Raw genomic sequence first — 25,653 nt, 5'->3', positions numbered from 1 at the left:
ATATCACGTACCTACTACTTTTTTATGATTATCGAGTGTTCCGGATGGTTTCCTTTATGTGTTCCTCTGTTGTCATGGTTTGGATAATATTGCTTTCAACATTAATAGGCGCACCTGAGATATAGTGTTTGATTCTTTGCCCATCGACCACCCTCGGATTAGTGCCTTCGGCATTATTAATTTTGATAGCTCCAGAGCAATAAACCTCTTCGATAATATATGGTCCTTCCCATTTGGAAAGAAGTTGTCGGCGTCCTGGGAACGGGGGTACCCAGGCTTGCCTGCCTGCAGCCCGCGACGTGGCCCCATCGACAGCCTGGTACGGCCCAGCTTCATCAACAACAATCCAAGACCCTCGCGAGGGGCCGAGCCTCACGAGGCGGACGACACCAAGACCTCCCTGGGGGCGGCCTCACCAGGCTGGCTCCCGAGGTGCGGAGATATCAAGCCAAGGTGCACCTCGCGAGGTTCGCATGACGTGAGCCATGACGACCAAGGCCAGGCAGGTGCCAGCAGACGCAGTGTACCAATTTCCTCTTTGGTGCTAAGGAGGCAAGCACAGGCACGGAGTCCTGAGGAATCAAGCAAAGGTTTCCTTATCGGTGCAACAAGACCAAGACCACCAGGACAACAGGACGGAGGTCATCGCGGAGCACACCGCAGCGTCACCACCAGAGCCTTTTGCAGGCGAAGACTAATTTTGTCAGGATAGCTTGTACTAGTTGTCTCCCTTCAAATTTGGCCATTGTGGGATCCCTTCCTGCCTTACATTTGGGAAGAGGACCAAGGCAACTATAAATAGGACTTAGCCACCACCATAGACAAGGATGGATCATTCAGATCATCCTCTCACCCACCAGCTCATCGAGCTCAAGAACACCTCACCTCTTGAGGCTGTTCAACCACTGTACTAGTTCATCCTCAGCCCCTCGAGGCAATCCACCACAAAGCTGGAGTAGGGTATTACACCGCAAGGTGGCCCGAACCAGGATAAACTGTTGTGTCCCTTGTCTCTTGGGTTCGTCGAGCTAGGCCGTTGAATCGTTGAGCAGGCAGGCTGGGAATGGGAAGTTCTTCACATGCACCCCAGTGTTTGAACCTCTCAAGGGTGTCCGGAACCCTGAATTTGACATTTGGCATGCCAGGTAGGGGGTGCGTCGAAGCCTCTCTTCCATCGGTCAACCCGCCGCCGCTTCACCGCCTCCATGACCGATGCTCGTCAAGCTCGTGCCGAGTGTTAGGCCGCTCTTGCCGCTTGTGTCACCCAGACAGCGCCTGTCGGCGGACCTCCCCGTCGTTCTCCATCACCTGCCGCCACTGGCCCGGCGGGGCACGAGCAACAAGCTTCGTTATAGCACCCCTCCATGCGATGGGATGGACGCACCGCCACCCCATCGCTCACTTCGGCTGGCTCATCATCTCACGCTCGTCGCGGGCCCGCGGATGCATAGGCTGCGTTGCTCATGGTGTGCGAGCTCTTGCGCTATCGCCCCGTCGAGGATTTCTACGAGGACTGGCTGGACCGCATCGCCGAGCTTGTCAGCACGGCTGGGGGCTCCCCTGCACCATCCCTCTTGTTGCCTCGCCCGCCACCCGCTGTGGGTGATGTAACCAACGGAGCACCTCCGCCACCTCCCCGTCAGGACATCGCCCTCGGTCCAAGACACGCGGCCCCACGGCATGACCCGCTACGTAGGGCGCCCGCACACGGAGAAGAAAGCTGCCAGGAGGTCCAGCGTCCGCAAGAAGGTGCTCCAACGCTCCCTGCACCACCGCGTCAAGACCGCGCGCCGCCTGCGGCAGCGGCGCGTGAGCGCCAAGACCGGGCTCCACCTCCACGACAGGCTCCCGTGACCACCGCGGGCTGCCGAGCCTATACTCCAGAGCTACGCAGCGTCGTCTCGCCGGGCAAGTTCAAGCCCGACCTGCCCCCGCGCTACGACGGCACCCAGACCCCGCGAAGTTCTTCAGCTCTATGAGTTGAGCATCAAGGCATCTAACGGCGACGAGAAGGTCATGGCGAACTGGTTTCCCATGTCTCTCAAGGATGGCGCGCTCGTGTCTCCTAAACTTGCCTGCGGGATCGATCTCCTCCTGGGGCGATATGCACGAGCATTTCGTCGCCAACTTCCAGGGCACTCGCGACCGCCCACCTACCGTGAGTGACCTGCGACACATCAATTAGCAGCCGGGGGAAACCCTACAGAAGTACATCCAGCGCTTCAACATCGTTCTCCTCAAGATCCCCAAGGTTTCGGACGAGGCCATCATCTCGGTGTTCCCTGATGGCGTCCGTGATGTCAAGATGAAGGAGGAGCTCGCCATCCATGAGGACCTGTGCACGGCTCTGGAGATGTTCAACATGGAAATCAAGTGCGCGCGAGCTGAGGAAGGGCACCTCTCCTTCCTCGAGCTCCCAGCAGCCGACCCAGAAGACAAGAAAGGCCAAGGCCAAGGACATGAAGCGCAAGGGCTGGCTGTGCTCGCGGCTGGACGAGAGATGAAGCACGGCTGCGACCACCCAGAGTCATCCAAGGGCAGTCATCATTCTGCATCTTCCACAACGTACGCAATCACAACACCAACAACTGTCAGGAGCTCAGGGCCATACGCGACGAATGCCTCGGTCGATGCCCCGAGCGCAACGATCGGGGATACGGCCGCGGAGGAGGTCAAAGTGGAGGACGCTGGGATGACCGTGGCCTCCGCCAGGAGTGGCGCGACCAGCCTCATGAGGACTGCTGGTAGGGCCAGCCTCGCGAGGGCACCTGGAGAGATCAGCCTCATGAGGATAGTCCCCAGGGAAATGCCGGCCTCCCTCCGCTGCCACCGCCACCAAGAAGGAACGACTACCACCACCAGGATGAGGGGGTTGGGGGCTTCTATGAGCCATGCGCTATCGCCTGCATCTTGGGCAACACTTAGGCCCCAGCCTCTCAGCGCATCTTCAAGTAGTTCGCTCGTGAGGTGAACGCGGCCCTCCCCAGGCTCGAGGCCACACGTCCGCTCAGCTGGTCCAAGTGCACCATCACCTTCAGCTCATCCGACCAACTCAAGTGCGCGGCAACTACCGGCACCCTCCCGATGCTTTGCTCGCCCGTCATTAGCAATTTCCTCGTCACCAAGACCCTCATGATGGAAGAGCGGGGCTCAATGTTCTTTCCATCGAGACGTTCGACCGCCACCAAGTACCACATGACCAGCTGCAGCCCACCAAGCCTTTCTCAGGAGTGACCGATGGCTCCACCACCCCGATAGGGCAGATCCGTCTCCCTGTCACCTTCGGCCAACGCGACAACTACCGCACCAAGATCATCGACTTCGACATCGCCCACATCCGCCTTCCGTACAATGCCATCCTAGGGTATCCAGCCCTGGCCAAGTTCATGGTGATGACTCACCATGGTTACAATGTCCTCAAGATGCCAGGGAACCGCGACATCATCACAGTAGCCTGGGAGGAGAAGGATGCGGTGTGCTCTGTCGAGCGCGCCTACCAGGCCGTAGCAATCGAGGACCCAGACAATGAGGGCACCATCCACTCTCCTGAGGCTGCCCCCAAGAAGAAGAAGCAGCTCCCCCGCCAAGAGCCTCAGGAGAGTGGTGTCTCCAGCGACACCACCTCAGGACCAGCGCCCACGGACAGGGCGCCTCCCTATTGTGCATAGAGCGCCCAGCGCCCTCCTCAGGCTGGGCTCGGGGGCTCCCTTCTCGAGGGACTCTGACTTAGCCAATGTCACAAGGGAGGCGCTCGGGAACCACGTGGAGGCGTGCTACATCGCACGCTTCCCTCGCGAGGGCACAAGGCACGAGGTACCGGGTGCTCAATAGTTGATCACCAAGGCGACCGAGGAGCTTCAAGATGCGAGAGCCATGCGCGGCGACCGCCACCCACCACCTGGCACGGCTCCTTGTCCTGGCGAGGACAACGGGCTGCGCGTTTGCGTCATCATTCTGGGGCTCAAAAGGGCCGCATCCTAGGATCGGTTTTGGCCATTGCACGTTGGTCGGTGTGAGGGCCCCCCTCACAGCTATGTTCGAATGACTTTTGGCCTGCCGAGCGCGGCTATTGCCTTCCAGCATCGCCAGCGGAGTGTCGTGGCGGCTCAGGAGGCCAGGCACCACGCGGTCCTAGTGGAGATAGCGATGGTTCTTCACGAGCCTCCCGAGCCATCAGGGCCTCCCGAGATCTAAGACCCAGGCGGCTCGTGAGGAGCTACCTCTTCAGCACGCATCTTCAGCTACTCCAACATCTCTTCAGGAACGGAGCCAGGTGACATTTTCTAGTTTATTCAGTTGGGGGCACCCCACGGGCTGCATTATCCCCAGGTCGCATGGGCCAGTCCCTGCGACATGTATCCTTTTGCATCCTAAATTTGCTTTGTTGGGGGGGCGCCCCTCGGGCTGCATCATCCCGAGGCCACGTGGGTCTGTTGGCATGTGCCATTTTGCATCTATCAGAAGTAGCGTTATCTCCTTCCATGAGACGATTTATGTTATCACGTGCTTCCTTGTTGCCCTTCGTGGTTTCCCACGTTACTGACCAGCCTCCTGCTCATCCCGCAACGGGGGCTACGCATGCTGGCACGGCGCTTGTGCTTGGGTCCGTCCCTATAACGCTGACAAACCTGAGAGATCGAGCTCTGGCTCGCGGCCCGTTCCGCGCATGTCACCTCACCAGACCCTCAGTGCCTTCATCTTCTTGCGGTAAGATCAGCGGCAGGACAGCAAAACGCGATTATGAGTTATATTCTCCTCTCGGACTAACTTGGAGGAATCTTCCGAGCTTAACTACGGGCGGCCCCGCCGTTCACCCTCTTTTTTTACGCGATTCGCTTGCGCGTTAAAGGGGGAGCTCCTGAGCATCGCACCTCAGGAGCTCCTACTAACTCTCCAGCCCTCACCCCCTGGCCTTGACCATGGCATCGCGACCTGGCATACCAGTGGTGGCTGAGCCTCACTCGAGGGTCGGGACCCAAGGACGCAGAGCATTTAGATGAGCGAGGAAAGGGGAGGTTGGCGCGAGCCATACCTAGTTGCACCACCGCTAAAGCGAAAACCGGGCGTCACACAAGGAACCACCTCAGGGTTGCCAAAAGATAAGTCAACCGTGCATGATGGCGCGAATCTCTTTGTTCGCTGTTCTCCACTCTCATAAACTCGCTCCGGCAACGCTACTTCCCTTTTCGTACTTTAGGGAGCTGCTTGCACACCAAAGGGGACCTCTTGAGCATCGCGCCTTAGGAGCTCTTATCGGACCTCGGGCCGCTCACCTCCTGGCCTTGACCACGGCATCACGACCTGGCATACCAGTGACGGCTGAAGCCTACCTGGGGACTGGGACCTGCCGGCGTAGAGCGCTAAGCTACCGCGAGCACAAAAAGGGGGGAACAGTGCCCAAGCAAGATGCACAACCACAACCTTATAATAGGAATAATAGACATTGGAGCAAAGGCATTACATGTTCTTTACATACCCCCATCGGGTTTGTCTCGATTCCTCGCAGGGAACAAAAGAAGAAAAATCTCATGGAGCCCTGACTTCGGATATCACCGTCGACGCCATCATCAACAGTGGTCCACGCGAGGCCGGTGCCAACCCCATCCAGATCATCGTCGACGTCGAGCGAATGCCACTGCCGCGCTCCAGGCATGGTGAGAGCTCAGAGGCATGTAGCTGTTGTCGCTCGACTCCGGAGACTCACTGGGCTCGGAGAGTCGCTGGACTCCCAGGAGTCATCGCTGCTGCTGGAGGAGCCGTCGGCAGGACCGGAAGCAGAGCTAGCACCTGCTGCCGCGTCATGCTGGCAGCTTCCCCCGGGGCAGCACTCCAGGCGGCGACCTTCCTCGTCGAAGACCCTGAAGAACAGCGTGGAAGCGCCATCGTACTCAAACTGGACGGCGAGGGCCCCGTCTGCGCGGCAGGCACGGGAGACCTTGCCCCATCTTCGATTCATGAAGATGCCACCCGGAGGGACGGCCTCAACCTCCACCCCCGTGGCTAGGCTGCAACACCCGGCATGTTGCAGCCAAAACTCAAGCGGCCCCCTCGATGGCATCTCCTCAGCGAAGAACCGTGGGAACCGGATCCAAGTGCACAGCAGCATTGCTGCCCATATCATGAACTCACACGAGGTTCCCTCGGCGTGGGTTCGCGGGCCAGCCAGCCGCGCAGCCTCATTCCTGGCCACCGTGGCCATGGCCCGCACGGCGCTGGGCGCTGTCGCCCTCTCCGGGGCCCTGCGCTCGGGCGTACAGAGGGAGCGGGAAGCCAGGCAGTGGTCGCTCGTTGTAGGGCCGTGCCACCTCCTATCTCTCCCCGGCGTCGCAAGGGCGGCTGAACCTTTTCTTCAGCGGAAGTGGTTCAGGCTCCTCCCGAGGGGCCTTTCCCTTTTCTGCCACAGAGAACCTCCTAATCGGTGACAAGGGAGCTACAGCAAGATGGAGAGACAAGGAAGAAGAAGAAGAAGCGGGTGATGGGAAGAAGGAGATGAGCAAAGGGGCTCCACCCCTCCCCTCATTTGTACCCGGAAGGAGGCCAACCACCAGCCTCCACGGTCGCACTTAATGATGTTTTTTCTCTGGATGCAGCTAAGTCTCGTCAAGTCGAACGGTTGCCGAGGTAGCGTGGGGAAGCGGAGGCGCCCTCGTCCCATTAATCACCACGCGTCAATCGAGGCCGTAGGCGGTTGGGGCATGCGACGCTCCGCCCTTGCCCTTTGGCTTTGTGGAATAAGTTTAGTTTTATCGTTAGGAACAACGGTAATACCTCCCTTGTTAGGGACACAACGAACGAGACTTACCCATCTACTGTCGGCTATGGGACAGATTATACCTGCTTCCAAAAGCTTCAATATTTTAGTTCTTACCACTTCTTTCATCTTTGGATTCAAACGTCATTGGTGATCAACAACGGGTTTAGCATCAGGTTCCATATTAATCTTGTGCTGGCAGAGAGTGGGACTAATGCCCTTAAGATCATCAAGAGTATATCCAATAGCAGCTCGGTGCTTCTTCAGAATTTTCAATAATCTTTCTTCTTCCTGTTCTCAAAGGTTAGCACTAATAATAACATTATATATCTTTTTCTCATCAAGATGAGCATATTTCAAAGTGTCAGGAAATTGTTTTAATTCAAACACAAGATCACTCTTAGGTGGAGGAGGACTACCTAGAGTTTCAATAGGCAAATTGTGTTTGAGCAGAGGCCGTTGTTCAAAGAAAATTTTATCCATTTCATTTCTTTCATGCATATGCATATCATTTTCATGGTCTAGCAAATATTGTTCTAGTGGATCAGTAGGACGCACAGCTATAGAAGCAAGACCAATTATTTCATCCTTACTAGATAATTCTTTCTTATGAGGTTGTCTACTAAACTTAGAGAAATTGAACTCATGAGACTCATCACCAATGCTAACACCGGCAGTTTGTTTCTCACAATCTATTTTAGCATTAACGATGTTCAAGAAAGGTCTACCAAAGATAATGGGACAAAAGTCATCTTGTGGGGAACCAATAACTAAAAAAATAGTAGGATATTTTACTTTCCCACACAAGACTTCAACATCTCTAACAATCCCAAGTGGTGTGATGGTGTCTCTATTATCAAGTTTAATAGTGACTTCTATGTCTTCTATTTCAGCGGGTGTTATGTCATTCATAATTTCTTGGTATAAGGTAAAAGGAATAACACTCACACTAGAACCTAAGTCAGATAAGCCATGATAACAATGATCTCCTATTTTATGTGAAACAACAGGCATGCCAACAACATGTCTATGTTTATCTTTATCATCGGGTTTAGTAATTCTAGCAGCTTCATCACATAAGTAAATAACATGCCCATCAATATTTTCTACCAAGAGATCTTTAACCATAGCAACAACGTTCTACTTTAATTTTCTTAGAAGGTTTAGGTGCTTTAATATTTATTTCACAAACCACGGTTGAAACCTTAGCATGTTCCTTTATCCTAACAGGGAAAGGTGGTTTTTCAATAGAAGCAGTAGGCACAACAGGATCAACATTGTAAGTAATAGTTTCATCTTTAGCTATTACCGGTTCTTTAATTTCTTTTTCAATAGGGGGATGATATTTGAACCACTTCTCCTTAGGGAGATCAATATGAGTAGCAAAATATTCACAAAAAGAGGCTGCTATCTCAGAGTCAAGTCCATATTTAGTGCTAAACTTGTGAAAAGCATTGGTATTCATAAAAGATTTAACACAATCAAAATCAAGCTTAATACCTGACTCTTTACCTTCATCGAGTTCCCAATCTTCAGATTGTGTTTAATTCTTTCTAAAAGATCCCACCTGAATTCAATAGTCTTCTTCATAAAAGAACCAGTACAAGAAGTATCGAGCATGGATTGATCATCACGAGAAAGCCAAGCATAAAAGTTCTGAATAATAATTTCTCTCGCGAGCTCATGATTGGGGCATGAATATAACATTGACTTAAGCCTCCCCCAAGCTAGAGCGATACTTTCTCCTTGATGTGGCCAATTTATATATATATATATATATATATATATATAATTTTGATCATGATGAACTAGATGCATAGGATATATTTTTTTGGTGAAATTCCGATTTCAATCGATTCCAGTTCCAAGATCCAATATCATCGCATAGCCTATACAATGTCAATGTTTTTACCTTCAAAGATAAAGGAAAAACCTTCTTCTTAGATTCATCTCCGGGAAAACCTACAAGCTTAGATAATCCACAAAATTCATCCACATAGATCAAGTGCATATCAGGATGTAGTGTTCCATCTCCTGCATAAGGATTAGCTAGCAGTTTTTCTATGATACCGAAGGAATTTCATAACCAATATTTTCAGTAGGTGCATTAGGTTGAGGGGAAACTAATTGTGCTTTCGGTTGAGGCGAAGATACCCCGAACAATGCCCTCAAAGGATGATTTTCCATAGTAGCAAGTGACAATAAATTTCAGCATGCATTAATAATTTTTCTTTACCAAGAGCGCTTCACTCCCCGACAACGGCGCCCGAAAATATTCTTGATGACCCACAAGTATAGGGGACCAATCGTAGTCCTTTTGATAAGTAAGAGTGTCGAACCCAACGAGGAGCAGAAGGAAATGACAAGTGGTTTTCAGCAAGGTATTTTCTACAAGCACTGAAATAGTCCGTAATAGGTAGTTTGATAGCAAGATAATTTGTCAAGGACAAGTAATAGTAACAGTAAATAAAGTGCAGCAAGGTAGCCCAATCCTTTTGTGGCAAAGGACAGGCCAAAATGGTCTCTTATAATAAGCAAAACGTTCTTGAGGGTACACGGAAATTTCACCATGTCACTTTCATCATGTTGGTTTGGTTCGTGTTCGCTACTTTGATAATTTGATATGTGGGTGGATCGGTGCTTAGGTGGAGTTCTTACTTGAACAAACCTCCTACTTATGATTAACCGCCTCGCAAGCATCCGCAACTACGAGAAAAGTATTAAGATAAAATCTAACCATAGCATTAAACATTTGGATCCAAATCAGTCGCATATGAAGTAGCGCATAAACTAGGGTTTAAGCTTCTGTCACTCTAGCAACCCGTCATCTAATAACTACTCCACAATGCATTCCCTTAGGACCAAGTATGGTGAAGTGCCATGTAGTCGACATTCACATGACACCACTAAGGGAATCACAACATACATATCATCTAAATATCGAACACATAGCAAGTTCACATGATTACTTGCAACATGACTTCTCCCTTGACCTCAAGAACAAAAGTAACTACTCACAAATGATAATCATGCTCAAGATCATAGGCCGGCTTATTATGTCAGTGAGGTTAATTGAATCTAAGCAGAGGTACCCACATTAGTATAAGCTAGTCTATAGAGTGTTCATGGCTAGTCGCAAGTTGAAGCATTATTTCCTTGGTCATCCCATTACTGTGGTCAGCTCTGCTCCTCTAGGGGATATTATTCAAAACAGAGAAGCTACAGGCCGGGTGGCCAACTGGGCACTTGTGGATTTCATCAATGACTAGACAGAGTTGTAGATACCTAAGGAAAAGCATATCTGAAATATGCCTGTAAAATTGACTCATGCCGCCGGCCTACATCGCCATATGCAGTGAGGGTAACAATCCAATGATTTATAAGCGCATGATTCCAATGGCGCAATCCAAAATATACTGGCGACTTAACGTCCAAAGCCAGGGTGGGTTAGCAAATCCCAAGTATGCTCAAATATGAGTCATAAAGGTCAAGGCTACATGGCCTGAATTGTTTTAAACCATATGTTAACATGGAACAAGAATATGAATCCCAAAAAATGTTTTAGAAAAAACAATGAATCAGAAAAATAAGGCTTTCATAGGTCGCCAAGCCTTAATCTCATGTTCTTTCATGGGCCGCACAGCCACTGAGTTAATCCTTCATTCAAACCTGTAAGCCAGCCCTCACATGACAAAACACCATTTTAACCTTAACTAATTCAGGGTCTTTATTACAAGATTGACTGTTAAGAGTACGGCGGGTCATTCTAGGATTACCTGGGCGGAGTGACAAGGACATACAAGCAAGATAACCCGGAATTTGGTGTTTACACCTGGCATATAAGTCGATCATGAGGGTAAGCATAGCTATGCTCATTGAGCAAGAAGCCCCCAAGTGACCTATAATGAGCCCTCAAGGCAGGATACCTATGTTTGAACTACGCACTGCAGCAAGTTCTCTATGGTAACCTGTAATTTGGGAAGCAAACCCCCAAGTGGTTTGCAACAAGGCGTGTAAGCCGGATCAAGAGGGTAAGCACAGGTGTTTTCATTGAGCAGGAAGCCCCCAAGTGACCTTACGAATTGATAATAAAGACAAAAATACACAAAAATGAAATGACAGAGGCCCTGAATTGTCAGGGATGCCAGCTTTATTATACTAATCATAATATATACATTGATGAAAGTATGTACAACACAAGAGCCGGTGGCTCAAGTGTAATAAGGCCGAAGATGAGCAATATTCCAAGGTCGGTGGGTCTCCTCCTCTGATGTGCGTGAGTCCTTGTGGTCTCGAATATCAATGAGGTAGTATGACCCGTTGGTCAGGTTACTGCTGACCACAAAAGGTCCTTCCCAAGGTGGGGATAATTTGTGCATATCTGTTTGATCCTGGATGAGCCGGAGCACCAAGTCGGCTTCTTGAAAGGTCCAGGTCTTAACCCATCGACTATGATAACGATGCAGATCTTGTTGATAAATCGCCGAACAAGCCGCCGCAAGGTCCCGCTCCTCATCCAGGAGGTCGAGATCATCCTGACGTGCTTTTTCATTATCAGTTTCAACATAAGCCGCCACACGAGGCAAGTCGTCTCGGATGTCACTGGGAAGGACTGCCTCTGCTCCATAAACCATGAAGAAGGGCATATAACTCGTAGATCTGTTGGGGTAGTATTGATGCTCCAAAGCACTTGGGGTAACTCCTCAACCCAACAACCTGGCGTCCTCTACAAAGGGACCATAAACCGGGGTTTTATGCCTCTCAAGATTTCTTGATTGGCCCTTTCAGCTTGACCATTGGACTGGAGGTGAGCCACTGATGAAACATCGAGACGAATATGCTCTCATTGACGGAACTATTTCGTAGCACCCTTAGACATGTTAGTGCCATTATCAGTTATGATACTAGGTGGGTAGCCAAAATGGAAAATCACCTTCTTAATGAATTGAACCGTTGTTGCCGCATCACATTTGCTGACCGGCTCTGCCTCAACCCACTTTGTAAACTTCTCAACTGCCACCAACAGGTGGGTCTTTTGTCCTTGGATCTCTTGAAAGGTTCAACCATATCCAGCCCCCAGACTATAAACGGCCAAGTGATTGGAATCATTCTCAATTCTTGAGCCGGCACATGAGCCTGTCTGGAAAATTTCTGACAGCCATCGCACTTGCTGACCAGATCTTCTGCATCAGCATGAGCAGTTAGCCAATAAAACCCATGAAGAAAAGCCTTAGCCACAAGAGACTTAGAGCCGACGTGATGGCCACAATCTCCTTCATGATTTTCCCTTAGAATCTCACGGCCCTCCTCCAGAGAAATACAGCGCTGGAACACCCTTGTGACGCTGTATCGGCATAACTCGCCATTGACAGTGGTCATTGACTTAGACCACCAGGTTATTTGTCTAGCCAAAGTTTCATCCTCAGGTAACTCACCCCGGGTCATATAAGTTAAATATAGAACTGTTCAATCAGGAATAGCATGAAGGGCCGCCACCAACTGTGCCTCCGGATCAGGGATAGCAAGATCCTCCTCTGTGGGCAACTTAACTGAAGGATTAGTCATTGCATCAAGAAAGACATTAGGTGGCACTGGCTTACATTGAGACCCCAACCGGCTTAAAGCATCAGCCGCCTCATTTTTCATGTGATCAACATGTTCCACCTGATTGTTGGAGATATGCCCTAGAGGCAATCATGTATGATGATATTTCCTATGTGTTTATGAATAAAGATAGTCCTTGGACATTATCAATGATGTGTATCAGCAAGTACGTGACTTGTTTGTGGGATAATGCATTGTATGATGACTCTCCTAAAAGGTCCCTAGTCGAAAGGGTTGTGTGGACGCGCAGCCGACTAGACTAGCATATGACATGGTCGATGGCTTGGTCTCAATAGCCATGAAGCATTGGATGCTAACCTGATAATATGGACTCGGAAGGATCTGGTCGGATTCGACATAGTTGGATCTGAGTTGAGATAAGGTCCGAGTCGGATAGACCCAACTATGAGACGCAGCGATATGTCATCTGTGAGTCTCTAGTACAACATATGTTCTATGTCCTAAGACCTGAGCTGGCTCATGTACTCGGGATGGTGACAGACTTGCTTTGGGCCAACCAGACGCTACTCCGTGACTGGGTAGTTACAAAGGTAGGTTTCGGGCTTGTCCAGACCCATGCTGCGAGACATGGTCGAGCAAGATGGGATTTTCCCCCTCCGATCAGGAGAGATATACTCTGGGACCCTCGTGTGATCCGACCAAGATAAGCATGGCCATGCGACATGGATTATGAGATAATCCGATTTGTGGTCGGCATCACTGGAATGATAAAGAGGTTAGGCTAGCACAAGGGTGACAGACTCGCCTTGAGCCCGACAACATTTATCGTGTGGCAAAAGGAATGCAAGTATGATGTACAGGTTCGCCTAACCAGCTTCATAGTCTGCTTGGTGTTCGGCATGCCTTGCTAGGGGCCGCTACCAATAATGCAGTTCAGAGGTGATCCGAACTGCGACCAAGCCGGCTTGAACCTAAGGGGTCGCGCGCTTAAGGGAAGGAAATGTACGAGGTCGGATCCGAGGACACTGGTGACTGGTCAGATGTGATCCGAGCTGTGTTCGGATTCTGGCTGAGTAGACTTATGGGCTTTAGGGTCCATGCGAGGCCCAAGTGTTGATCCCTAGACAAATGCCTATATAAAGTGGGGGTGCGGCACACTCATGCGATTGATTGCTTCGGCGCTGTCACTAGGGTTTGCATGTGTTGCAAATAGACACCTCCACTCGCTGCCGGTTGTGTGATCAGACCTAGCAGTCCGCCACACGATGTTCCTCCTGCACGCGCGGATACCGTTAGAGGTGGCGGACGCGCTGCACCAACTCTTCTTCCGCTGCACGGCACTGCGCGTCTAGTGGTGACGATCTGTGATCCATCTCCCGTAGCATGTTCTTGATTGTTCTGCGCATAGGAAAATATTAATTTCAGTCGACGCACCCTACTGTAGAACCCAACACTGATAACCTTTGAAATGACCGGCAATACCATCAACTGCCCGACGATGAGCCGCCATAAGTGGGTCTTTGGAATCCCAAGTTCCCGAGACATGCTGAGCCACCAAATCTGATTCGCCAAAACATTTGACCCGGCTTAGGTTCATCTCTTTGGCTACCCGAAGGCCATGGAGTAAGGCCTCATATTCAGATGCATTGTTAGTATAAGGAAACATTAGCCTTAAGACATAACAAAACTTGTCACCTTGTGGGGAAGTCAAAATAACTCCTGCCCCCGAGACTTCCAACTGCCTGGATCCATCAAAATGAATAGTCCAATTTGTATTATCAGGCTTTTCCTCAGGCATCTGCAACTTTGTACAGTCATTGATGAAATCCAAAAGTGCCTCAGACTTGATGGATGTCCGAGGCATATACTTCAAACCATGAGGTCCAAGCTCAATGGCCCACTTGGCCACCAATCCTGTAGCTTCTTTGTTTTGAGTAATATCCCCTAGAGGAGCAGAACTGACCACAGTAATGGTATCACCAAGGAAATAATGCTTCAACTTGCGACTAGCCATGCACTCTCCATATACTAGCTTTTGCCAATGTGGGTACCTCTGCTTAGATTCAATTAATACCTCACTGACATAATAAGCTGGCCTTTGAACCAGATATTCCTTGCCTGATTCCTTCCTTTCCACAACAACCACTGCACTGATGTCTCTGTTGTTAGCAGCCACATATAAAAGCAAAGGCTCCTTATCAATAGGAGTTGCAAGAACCGGTGGCTCGACCAACTATTTTTTAAGCGCCTCAAACGCCTGATTGGCAGCATCACTCTAGACAAAGTGCTTTGTTTTTTTCATCATTTGGTATAAAGGAATAGCCTTTTCTCCCAAGCAGCTTATAAACTGGCTTAAAGCCGCAATACGACCCGCCAAACGCTGGACATCATTAACACACACCGGTTTAGACAAAGAAGTGATACCCTTGATTTTCTTGGGGTTAGCTTCAATACCTCTCTCAGAGACCAAAAAACCCTGGAGCTTGCCTGCTGAGACACCAAAGACACATTTGGCTGGCTTAAGCATCATCTTGTAGACCCGGAGGTTATCAAAGGTCTCCTTTAAATCATCTAATAAGGTCTCCTTCTTCCTGGATTTCACAATGATATCATCCACATAAGCATGGACATTGCATCCAATCTAGTCGTGGAGGCAATTCTGAACACAATGCTGATAAGTCGCCTAGACACATAGCAGAAGGCTCCAAAGGGAGTGATGAAAGATGTCTTCTCCTGGTCCTTAACTGCCATCTTGATCTGATGATAACCAGAATAAGCATACTCAGGATACCATCAAATTAAGATGAAGGAGTCCGACCAGGCCACAACGGCATTCATTACCCCGTATGGGCCTTTCTATTTCAACACTATGCCTTTCGGACTTAAAAACGTCGGCGCCACTTACCAACGCATGATTCAAACATGTCTGGAAAAGCAAATTGGCAAGACGCTGGAGACATACATAGATGATGTAGTCATCAAGACCAAACATGTCGAATCATTGGTGGGCGATTTAGGCCTCACATTCAATAACCTCCGAACATATGACATACGACTCAATCCAAAAAAATGCATTTTCGACGTTCCAGCCGGAAAACTGTTAGGGTTCATTGTTTCCAATAGAGGAATCGAAGCAAACCCAGCCAAAATCCGAGCCCTGTCACAATTGGCAATGCCAACAGACCTAAAGCAGGTCCAAAAACTAGCTGGGTGCGTGGTAGCGTTGAGTCGCTTTATCTCCAGACTAGGAGAAAAGGCACTACCACTTTATCGACTACTCCGACACACCGAACACTTTGAATGGACGGATGGGGCCACAACCGGATTGGAAGAAATAAAACTTTGTTAGAAAGCAACCCAATCCTTTCTGCACCAAGTGTCGGCGAACCTATGTTGCTCTACATATCTGCAACTCATCAGGTGGTGAGTGCGGTACTCGTCGTCAAACGAGAGGAAGAGGGACACAAATTCCCACTCCAAAAACCAGTATACTATGTATCAACGGTCCTCACACCATGCAAATCTTCATACCCACACTATCAAAACATAGCGTATGTGGTCTTCATGGCATCCCGGAAGCTGTGGCACTACTTTCAAGAGTGCTCAAACACGGTGGCATCCGAAGTACCACTCAATGAAATCATAAATAATCGGGATGCGATCGGCCGCATAGCCAAATGGGCCATCGAGCTCTTACCATTTGAAATAACATACAATCCACACCGAGCTATTAAATCTCAGGTGTTGGCCGACTTCGTCGCCGAGTGGACGAAAGCTGAACTCCCTAAAGAATACATCACATACTCCAATTGGGTAATGTACTTCGACGGCTCTAAAATATTAGCCGGATTGGGAGCCGGTGTCATCTTAACATCCCCTACAGGGGAAAAAGTCCGCTACGTATTACAAATAATGTATACGGACTCCAACAACGTAGCCGAATACGAGGCACTACTGCACGGTCTTCAAATGGCTGTTTCTATAGGCATTCAACGCCTAGAGATGCGCGGGGATTCGAACCTCGCAATATCCCAAATAAATGGAGAATTCGATGCGAAAGATCCAAAGATAGCGGCATACCGAAATGTCGTACTCAAAATATCAGCTCGGTTTGAGGGGCTCGAGTTCCACCACGTTGCTTGACACAGCAATCAGGCAGTGGACATCCTTGCTCGAATGGGCACTAAATGCGACCCCGTCGTGCCTAACACCTTTGTGGAAAGGCTCTTCAAGCCATCCATGGTATGGCAGGACGAGAGCGGAAATACCAGTCCAGCGGGCACCGAAATGATGCCTTCCGCCCATGTAATCATGGTTGTAATTGATCCATGGACTGAACCCTTCCTAGCCTACCTGAATAGGTAGGAGCTCCCTGATGATCAGAATGAGGCTCGTCGCATAGTTCGACACTCTAAAGTCTACAAAGTTCACAAAGGAGAACTCTACAAGAAAAGTACTACTGGAATTCTTCAAAGATGTATCTCCGAAGAGGAGGGGCGGTAGCTCTTGGCCGAAATACATGCTGGTCTCGGTGGCCATCACGCCGCAGCTCGGGCCCTCTTAAGTAAGGCCTTCCGTACATGTTTCTTCTGGCCAACAACCCGAACAGATGCATAGGCCCTTGTACAATGCTGTGTCGGATGCCAGCTTTTCACCAATCAAAGTCATATGCTGCCCACTGCCCTAAGAACAATCCCCATTACTTGGTCTTTTACGGTCTGGGGGCTAGATATGGTCGGACCCCTTAAAGGGGGAAGCCATAAGAAGAAATATTTGCTGGTTATGGTGGATAAATTCACTAAGTGGATAGAGGCCAAACCAGTAAAAACGGCTGAAGCTGGGCCGGTGATCGACTTTATATCCGGCGTTGTACACCGTTATGGTGTCCCTCATAGCATCATTACTGACAATGGCTCTAACTTCACATCCGATGAGGTGAAAAGTTGGTGTGCTAATCTAGGCATCAAGCTCGATTACGCCTCCGTATATCACCCTCAAACAAATGGTCAGGTCGAACGGGCAAATGGCCTCATAATGAGCGGCATCAAACCCAGACTAGTGTGATCCCTACGGGAGTCAGATAAACACTGGGTCAAGGAACTTGATTCCGTACTCTGGGGACTGCGGACCACGCCCAATCGCGCGGCCGAATAAACACCCTTTTTCATGGTGTATGACGCAGAGGCTGATTTGCCCTGTGATATTATTCATGACTCACCTCGAGTGCACATGTATGAAGAGAGAGAAGCCGAGCTTGATCGGCAGGACGATCTAGATGGCCTGGAGGAGGAGCGCGATGTCGCAAAAGCCCGTTCCGCATTCTATCAGCAACAGGCTCGGAGATACCAATGCAGAGAAGTGCGGGCCAAGACTTATAATGTCGGTGAACTCGTTTGACGCCTCCCAGATAAGAAGAAGGACAAGCTCAAACCAAAATGGGAGGGTCTCTTCATTATAGATGAATTTCTCACAGGAGGAGCCTACCGCCTTTGTAATGCATCGGATAATCGCCTAGAGCCAAATCCATGGAACGCTGCTCGGATTCAAAGATTCTACGCATAAGTTCGTCCATACTTCTTTGTCATTCCTTTTTCTCCTCTTAATTTTGTTTTCTTGTTTTTATACGATTCCCAGTGTGTTCGGATAAGCCGAACACTTGAGGGGTACACATCCTTAAATGTATACACCCACCATGACTGGGGGCTTCTTTAACCGAAGCTTATTATTATCCTGAGCCTGGAGCTCACAATATATGTGCCATTTGCTCATATACATCCTTTTTGCCATTATATGCACCTCTATGACTTAAGTTTTTGCCAAGTTGAGTTGCCTTGCTCCTGTGTTTATGCCCTACGTTCCCGATTGTTCGGCTAGGGTGTAAAGGGAGCACCTCTCGATTGTTAGAGCCGGGTCACCGGACATGTACCTCAGACGGGTGAAGCCAAAAGCTAGCGTTCTTAAGATAATAAGTGGTCGGCAATCAAACGATAGATTGTTACATTATTGTAACCACTCCAACACTGCGGGGCGCTTTTTTCGTATTGTGGACCAACACTGTGGCACGCATAATTACAGCATGCCAGCCAAAGGAAAGGAACCCTTAACGGAACTATTTTCCTTTGAAGATGTTTCTTACATATGTAATATAACATACATCCTGAACTAAACTTTTTGTCTGTTATAGCACAATGACTGGGTTTCCTAGTTTCCGAACATAATGAATGCTTCTTTTCAAATAGTATCCGAAAACACTCCACCATTTTCGTTCGGAGGTTAAAGCCGAAAGCCTGCGATGACAAAACTTTTCACATGTTCGGATGAAGGTATAGGTTGATCATAACGTACATGAATACATTAAATCAAACACCTATTCCTTATCTATTCCATCTATAAGACTGTCTAACCTACAGTCTTCCTGCGAATACTTCGCAGCTATCATTACTTGGTCATACACCAAATTCACTGGAATTTCTTTTCTGTCTGGTTCCTATGGTCCCACTCGGGCCATATGATTTGGATCCATCTTGGTGAAACGTGTCTTCACCATGGCCCAGGCTTCTCATGCGCCTTCACGGCAGGCGGATGTCTTCCTTAGCTCAAACCGGTGTCGGGCACCTTGGAATAAGTTTGCCAAGCCTTCCATACTTTTTGGAGGGGTATCAGATGGCCATAATGCCATCACCATACTCCTCATGGCTTTCCGGGCCCGAGCATGTACCACGGGCAGCTCCTTCAGCATGTCGCCTTGTAATCCGGATACCTCTTCCTCCGGGCGACCAATTAACAAGCCTGTAAAGCAACGGAGTCATGACGTTGCAAACTATGGACTAAACATGAGCCCCCAGAGTGGTTTAACAATCGAGGGAAGACATACTAAATATACCGCCCTTCAGCTTCTCATTTTCATTCTGAGCGGCCGATAACTGAGCCTTTAAGCTCTCTATCTCTTCGGATTATTTGTCTTTTCCCCCCTCGTGTTTTTTTCTTCCCGGATGTACTCATTGCGGCCTTTTCATTTCTGTCAATTCGGTGGTGACAACATTCAGCTGCGTCTGATTCACCTTTAGCTCCTGGGATAAGCGCGGTATTTTTCTCTTTGAGAACCTGTGGGTCATATCAATCTTTAAATCGGTTTACCTCACCGCTTCAAGTCTCGGGGGCGACTGGCATATGACTATCAAAAATTGCATAAACTTTTACCTGTATATCCTTCGAGAACAACTGAGTGACTCTGGCAAGTCCGTCTCGAGCGGCTCGGATATATGCATCCACCGAGCTGAGTGCAGTAAACTCTTGCTTGGAAAAGGCCGGAGCGTGCATAGCCTCTTTCAATCGACGGTGATTCATCACGCTCTCCACTTCAGAATTCGTGACAGATACGTCATTCGAATCCTCTTGAGGAGGTGGAACTGGCATTGCATCGGCTCTCATCCTAGTTGGCGAGTCTGGCACTGGATTGGCGGACATTCGGCTAACTGGGCATTTTCCCACCATCTGCCACGTACTTCTCCTGACATCAAGGATAAAAGGAGACTTTTAACAATCCAGACTCATGACTAGGCATGTATTAAACAAACATACTTCTTGGAAGATTGTGAGGTTTCTGTAGCACTCCCAGTCCCTTTTCGTTTTGAACGACGACCTTGCATAGGGGCCTCCCTTGAGGAGGTACGGTCCACTGAGCGCCGATCCTATTAAAATCCGGATCAGTATAATGGATAAAAGTGCAAATAGGGATTTCCTTCTAAGAGCCCCTCGAATACATACGATGTAGAAGGGATAGCGGCGGGGGTAGTCGGCGGTGATAGCCACTTTCGAGCCATCAAGGCTTGCTTGATAAAATACCCCATCATTGAACTCTATGTATATGTCCGGATCCTCACGAAAGCCAGGGTCTCCATCACGGTTATGATCCTGTGGCTGTGCAGCGGAACAGCGAATGTCCTCGGTCATCTTCCTCCATGACTGTTTATGGCAACAAAGGGAAAAATGGATTAGTATCTGTGATAGCAATAAGGCAACACAGATGATCGAAATCTTACCCATTCTATGGGGTTGAACATGGAAAAGCCTTCCCGGCAGTTTAAGCGGAGGAAATCTTCTTTTTCACCCTTATACAGATTAGCTAAGATTGTGGCCAGTTCAGCAGGGATATCTGGACCCTTCCGTTTGTAATGGGACGCGTCATCTTCTCCGTTGTAACATCGTAAGGGAGTTACTCTGGATTGGAGAGGCTGGATGCACCTCTTTATTGCAATAGCCATAACCTTGACTATCGAGAGCTCGCCATGGGCTAGTAACCTGACCTTGCTAACCAACCTTTTTACTTCCGCAATGTCCTCCTCCTTGGGACTTCAGGGACGCCAGTTCAAACGCTTCTTTAAAGGGGTGCTGGAAAACTCAGGAAGGCCGCGCCGAACTGGGTCCGGCAGTGGGACGTCATCCATATAGAACCACTCCGAAGACCACTGCAGGTATACTTCTTTGGGAGTTCCTATGAGGCATCCGGATCTGGCTATATGCCATACTTCAGCACCGCCCACTTCAAAAATAGAGCCTCCTCGATGGCGGGGAAAAGGCAAAAGAACTTCCTCCATAGTTCAAAATGGGGCTCGATGCCTATAAGAATAGTTCGTAGAGGGCAACGAAGATTGAGATGTGCAGGATCGAACCTGGGGTGAGGTGATACGTCTCCAACGTATCTATAAATTTTGACTGTTCCATGCTATTATATTATCTGTTTGGATGTTTATGAGATTTATTATGCACTTTTAAATTATTTTTGGGACTAACCTATTAACCGAAAGCCCAGTGCAAATTGATGTTTTTTGCCTATTTTAGTGTTTCACAGAAAAGGAATATAAAACGGAATCCAAACGGAATGAAACCTTCGCGAGGATCTTTTTTGGAACAAACGCAATCCATGAGACTTAGAGTGGACGTCAACGAAGTAGCGAGGAGGCCACAAGGTAGGGCGGCGCGCCCCCCACCCTAGTGGGCCTCTCGCAGCTCCACGACCTACTTCTTTCGCCTATATATACTCTTATACCCTGAAAACATCCAGGGGAGCCACGAAACCACTTTTCCACCGCCGCAACCTTCTATACCCATGAGATCCCATCTGGGGACCTTCTCTGGCGATCTGCCAGAGGGGGATTCGATCACGGAGGGCTTCTACATCAACACAATAGCCTCTCCGATGATGTGTGAGTAGTTTACCAAGACCTTCGGGTCCATAGTTATTAGCTAGATGGCTTGTTCTCTCTCTTTGGATCTCAATACAAAGTTCTCCTCGATGTTCTTGGAGATCTATTCAATGTAATTATTTTTGCGGTGTGTTTGCCGAGATCCGATGAATTGTGGGTTGATGATTAAGATTATCTATGAACAATATTTGATTCTTCTCTGAATTCTTATATGCATGATTTGATATCTTTGCAAGTCTCTTCGAATTATCAGTTTGGTTTGGCCTACTAGATTGATCTTTCTTGCAACGGGAGAAGTGCCTAGCTTTGGGTTCAATCTTGCGGTGCCCTTTCCCAGTGACAGCTGGGCAGCAAGGCACGTATTGTATTGTTGCCATCGAGGATAAAAAGATGGGGTTTATATCATATTGCTTGAGTTTATCCCTCTACATCATGTCATCTTGCCAAATGCGTTACTATATTCTTTTGAACTTAATACTCTAGATGCATGCTGGATAGCAGTCGATGTGTGGAGTAATAGTAGGAGATGCAGAATCGTTTCGGTCTACTTGACACAGACGTGGTGCCTATGTTCATGATCATGCCTAGATATCATCAGAACTATGCGCTTTTCTATCAATTGCTCGACATTAATTTGTTCACCCACCATAATATATGCTATCTTGAGAGAAGCCACTAGTGAAACCTTTGGCCCCGGGTCTACTTTACATCATATAAGTTTCCGATCTACAATTCTAGTTTACTATTTATTTTGCAATCTTTACTTTTCAATCTATACAACAAAAATACCAAAAATATTTATCTTATTATCTCTATCAGATCACACTTTCATAAGTGACCATGAAGGGATTGACAACCCCTTTATCGCATTGGTTGCGAGGTTCTTGTTTGTTTGTGCAGGTACTAGGTGACTTGCGTGTAATCTCCTATTGGATTGATACCTTGGTTCTCAAAAACTGAGGGAAATACTTACGCTACTTTGCTGCATCACCCTTTCCTCTTGAAGGGAAAACCAACGCATGCTCAAGAGGTAGCAAGAAGGATTTCTGGCGCCGTTGCCGGGGAGATCTATGCCAAGTCAAGTCATACCAAGTACCCATCACAAACTCTTATCCCTCACATTACATTATTTGCCATTTGCCTCTCATTTTCCTCCGCCACTTCACCTTTGCCATTTTATTCGCCTCTTTTCCGTTTTCCCTTTTTCCGTTCGTCTTCTTTCGCTTGCCTCTTGTGTGAATGTTTGTTGGATTGATTGTTTGTCCCGATGGCTCAAGATAATACTAAATTATGTGACTTCCAATACCAACAATAATGATTTTATTAGCACTATGATTGCTCCTCTTACCAATGCTGAATCGTGTGAAATTAATACCGCTTTGCTGAATCTTGTCATGAAAGATCAATTTGCTAGCCTTCCTAGTGAAGATGCCGCTACCCATCTAAACAACTTTGTTGATTTATGTGGTATGCAAAAGAAGAAAGATGTGGATAATGATATTGTTAAATTGAAGCTATTTCCGTTTTCGTTTAGAGATCGTGCTAAAACTTGGTTCTCTTCTTTGCCTAAAAATAGTATTGATTCATGGAATAAGTGCAAAGATGCTTTTATCTCTAAGTATTCTCCTCCCGCTAAGATCATCTCTCTTAGAAACGATATTATGAACTTTAAGCAACTTGATCATGAGCATGTTGCACAAGCTTGGGAGGAATGAAATTAATGATACGTAATTGCCCTACACATGGTTTGAATTTATGGATGATTATACAAAATTTTTATGTTGGTTTGAATTTTGCTTCTAGAAATCTTTTAGATTCGTCCGCGGGAGGCACTTTTAGGGAAATCACTTTAGGAGAAGCTACTAAACTCCTAGATAATATTAAGGTTAATTATTCTCAATGGCACACCGAAAGATCTACTAATAAAAAAGTTCATGCGATAGAAGAGATTAATGTTTTGAGTGGAAAGATGGATGAACTTATGAAATTGTTTGCTAATAAGAGTGCTTCTTCTGATCCTAATGATATGCCTTTTTCCACTTTGATTGAGAATAATAATGAATCTATGGATGTGAATTTTGTTGGTAGGAACAATTTTGGTAACAACGCGTGTATAGAGGAAATTTTAATTATAGGCCGCTTACTAGTAATTCCTCTAATAATTATTGTAATTCCTACAACAACTCTTATGGAAATTTTAATAAGATGCCCTCTTATTTTGATACTAGTGTTAAAGAATTTATGAATTCACAAAAGAATTGCAATGCTTTGCTTGAAGAAAAATTGCTTAAGATTGATGAGTTGGCTAGGAACGTGGATAGAATTTCTCTTGATGTTGATTCTTTAAAACTTAGATCTATTCCACCTATGCATGATATCAACGAGTCTCTCAAAGCCATGAGAATTTCCATTGATGAATGCAAAGAAAGAACCACTAGGATGCGTGCTAAAAAAGATTGCTTTGTGAAGGCGTGTTCTTCTAGTTTTCATGATAATAATGATGAAGATCTAAAAGTGATTGGTGTGTCTCCTATTAAATATTTGTTTGCCAATATGAATCTTAATAGATATGGGACTGGAGATGAGTCAACTTTAGTTAGAAGGCGTCCCAATGATTTGGAGTTTTTAGATCTTGATGCAAAAATTGGTAAAAGTGGGATTGAAGAGGTCAAAACTTTACATAGCAATGAACCCACTATTTTGGATTTCAAGGAATTTAATTATGATAATTGCTCTTTGATAGATTGTATTTCCTTGTTGCAATCCGTGCTAAATTCTCCTCATGCTTATGATCAAAACAAAGCTTTTACTAAACATATCGTTGATGCTTTAATGCAATCTTATGAAGAAAAACTTGAATTGGAAGTTTCTATCCCTAGGAAACTTTATTATGAGTGGGAACCTACTATTAAAATTAAGATTAAAGATCATGAATTCTATGCTTTATGTGATTTGGGTGCTAGTGTTTCCACGATTCCAAAAACTTAGTGTGATGTGTTAGGTTTCCGTGAATTTGATGATTGTTCTTTAAATTTGCATCTGGCGGATTCCACCATTAAGAAACCTATGGGAACGATTAATGATGTTCTTATTGTTGCAAATAGGAATTATGTGCCCATAGATTTTATTGTTCTTGATATAGATTGCAATCCTGCATGTCCTATTATTCTTGGTAGACCTTTCCTTAGAACGATTGGTGCAATTATTGACATGAAAGAAGAAAATATTAGATTCCGATTTCCGTTAAGAAAAGGCATGGAACACTTTCCTAGAAAGAAAATTAAATTACCTTATGAAGCTATTATGAGATCCACATATGGATTGCATACCAAAGATGACAATACCTAGATCTATTCTTGCTTTTATGCCTAGCTAGGGGCGTTAAACGATAGCGCTTGTTGGGAGGCAACCCAATTTTATTTTTTGTTTCTTGCTTTTTGTTCCTGTTAGTAATAAATAAATCATCTATCCTCTATAATGATTGTGTTTTTTATGTTTTAATTAGTGTTTTTGCCAAGTAAAGCCTTTAGGACCTTCTTGGATGATTGTTATTTGATCTTGCTGAAAAAGCAGAAAGTATGCGCTCACGTGAATAATTTTCGTTTTTAACTAGAGAGCGATAAAATACTGATTCCAACTGCAGTAGATCAATATACAAATTATTTAGGATGTCCTAATTTCTCAAGATTTTGGGAGTTACATAAGTATTTGAAACCTACAGATTACTACAGACTATTCTGTTTTTGACAGATTCTGTTTTTCGTGTGTTGTTTGCTTATTTTGATGAATCTATGGCTAGTTCGGGGGGTATGATGTCAGGACCCCGATTCCGAGTCACATCGATCTAGCCGGTAACACCTCATATCACTTTGCGGCCTCACGCACGATATCCCCACGGGTGTCGCCTTACCATGGCCCGGGACCGTTTGCGCCTTTTGGCTCACGTATACGATAGTGTCGCTAGCATCCATATGGCAGAGAACCCGGGCCGACATGGCTAGTCGCGAACCCAAAGCGGCATAGACCTATGGGGACAGGCATACATGAATCACATCGAGCATGTCGGTCAACAGCGTGTGAATCCGGGGTGTAGCACTGGGCTAACAGGACTCCGGGGAACCCGGGCTGTAG

The sequence above is a fragment of the Triticum urartu genome, chromosome 4 (genome assembly GCF_003073215.2).
Source record: "Triticum urartu cultivar G1812 chromosome 4, Tu2.1, whole genome shotgun sequence".
Lineage (NCBI taxonomy): Eukaryota > Viridiplantae > Streptophyta > Magnoliopsida > Poales > Poaceae > Triticum > Triticum urartu.
This window is presented reverse-complemented; position numbering follows the sequence as displayed.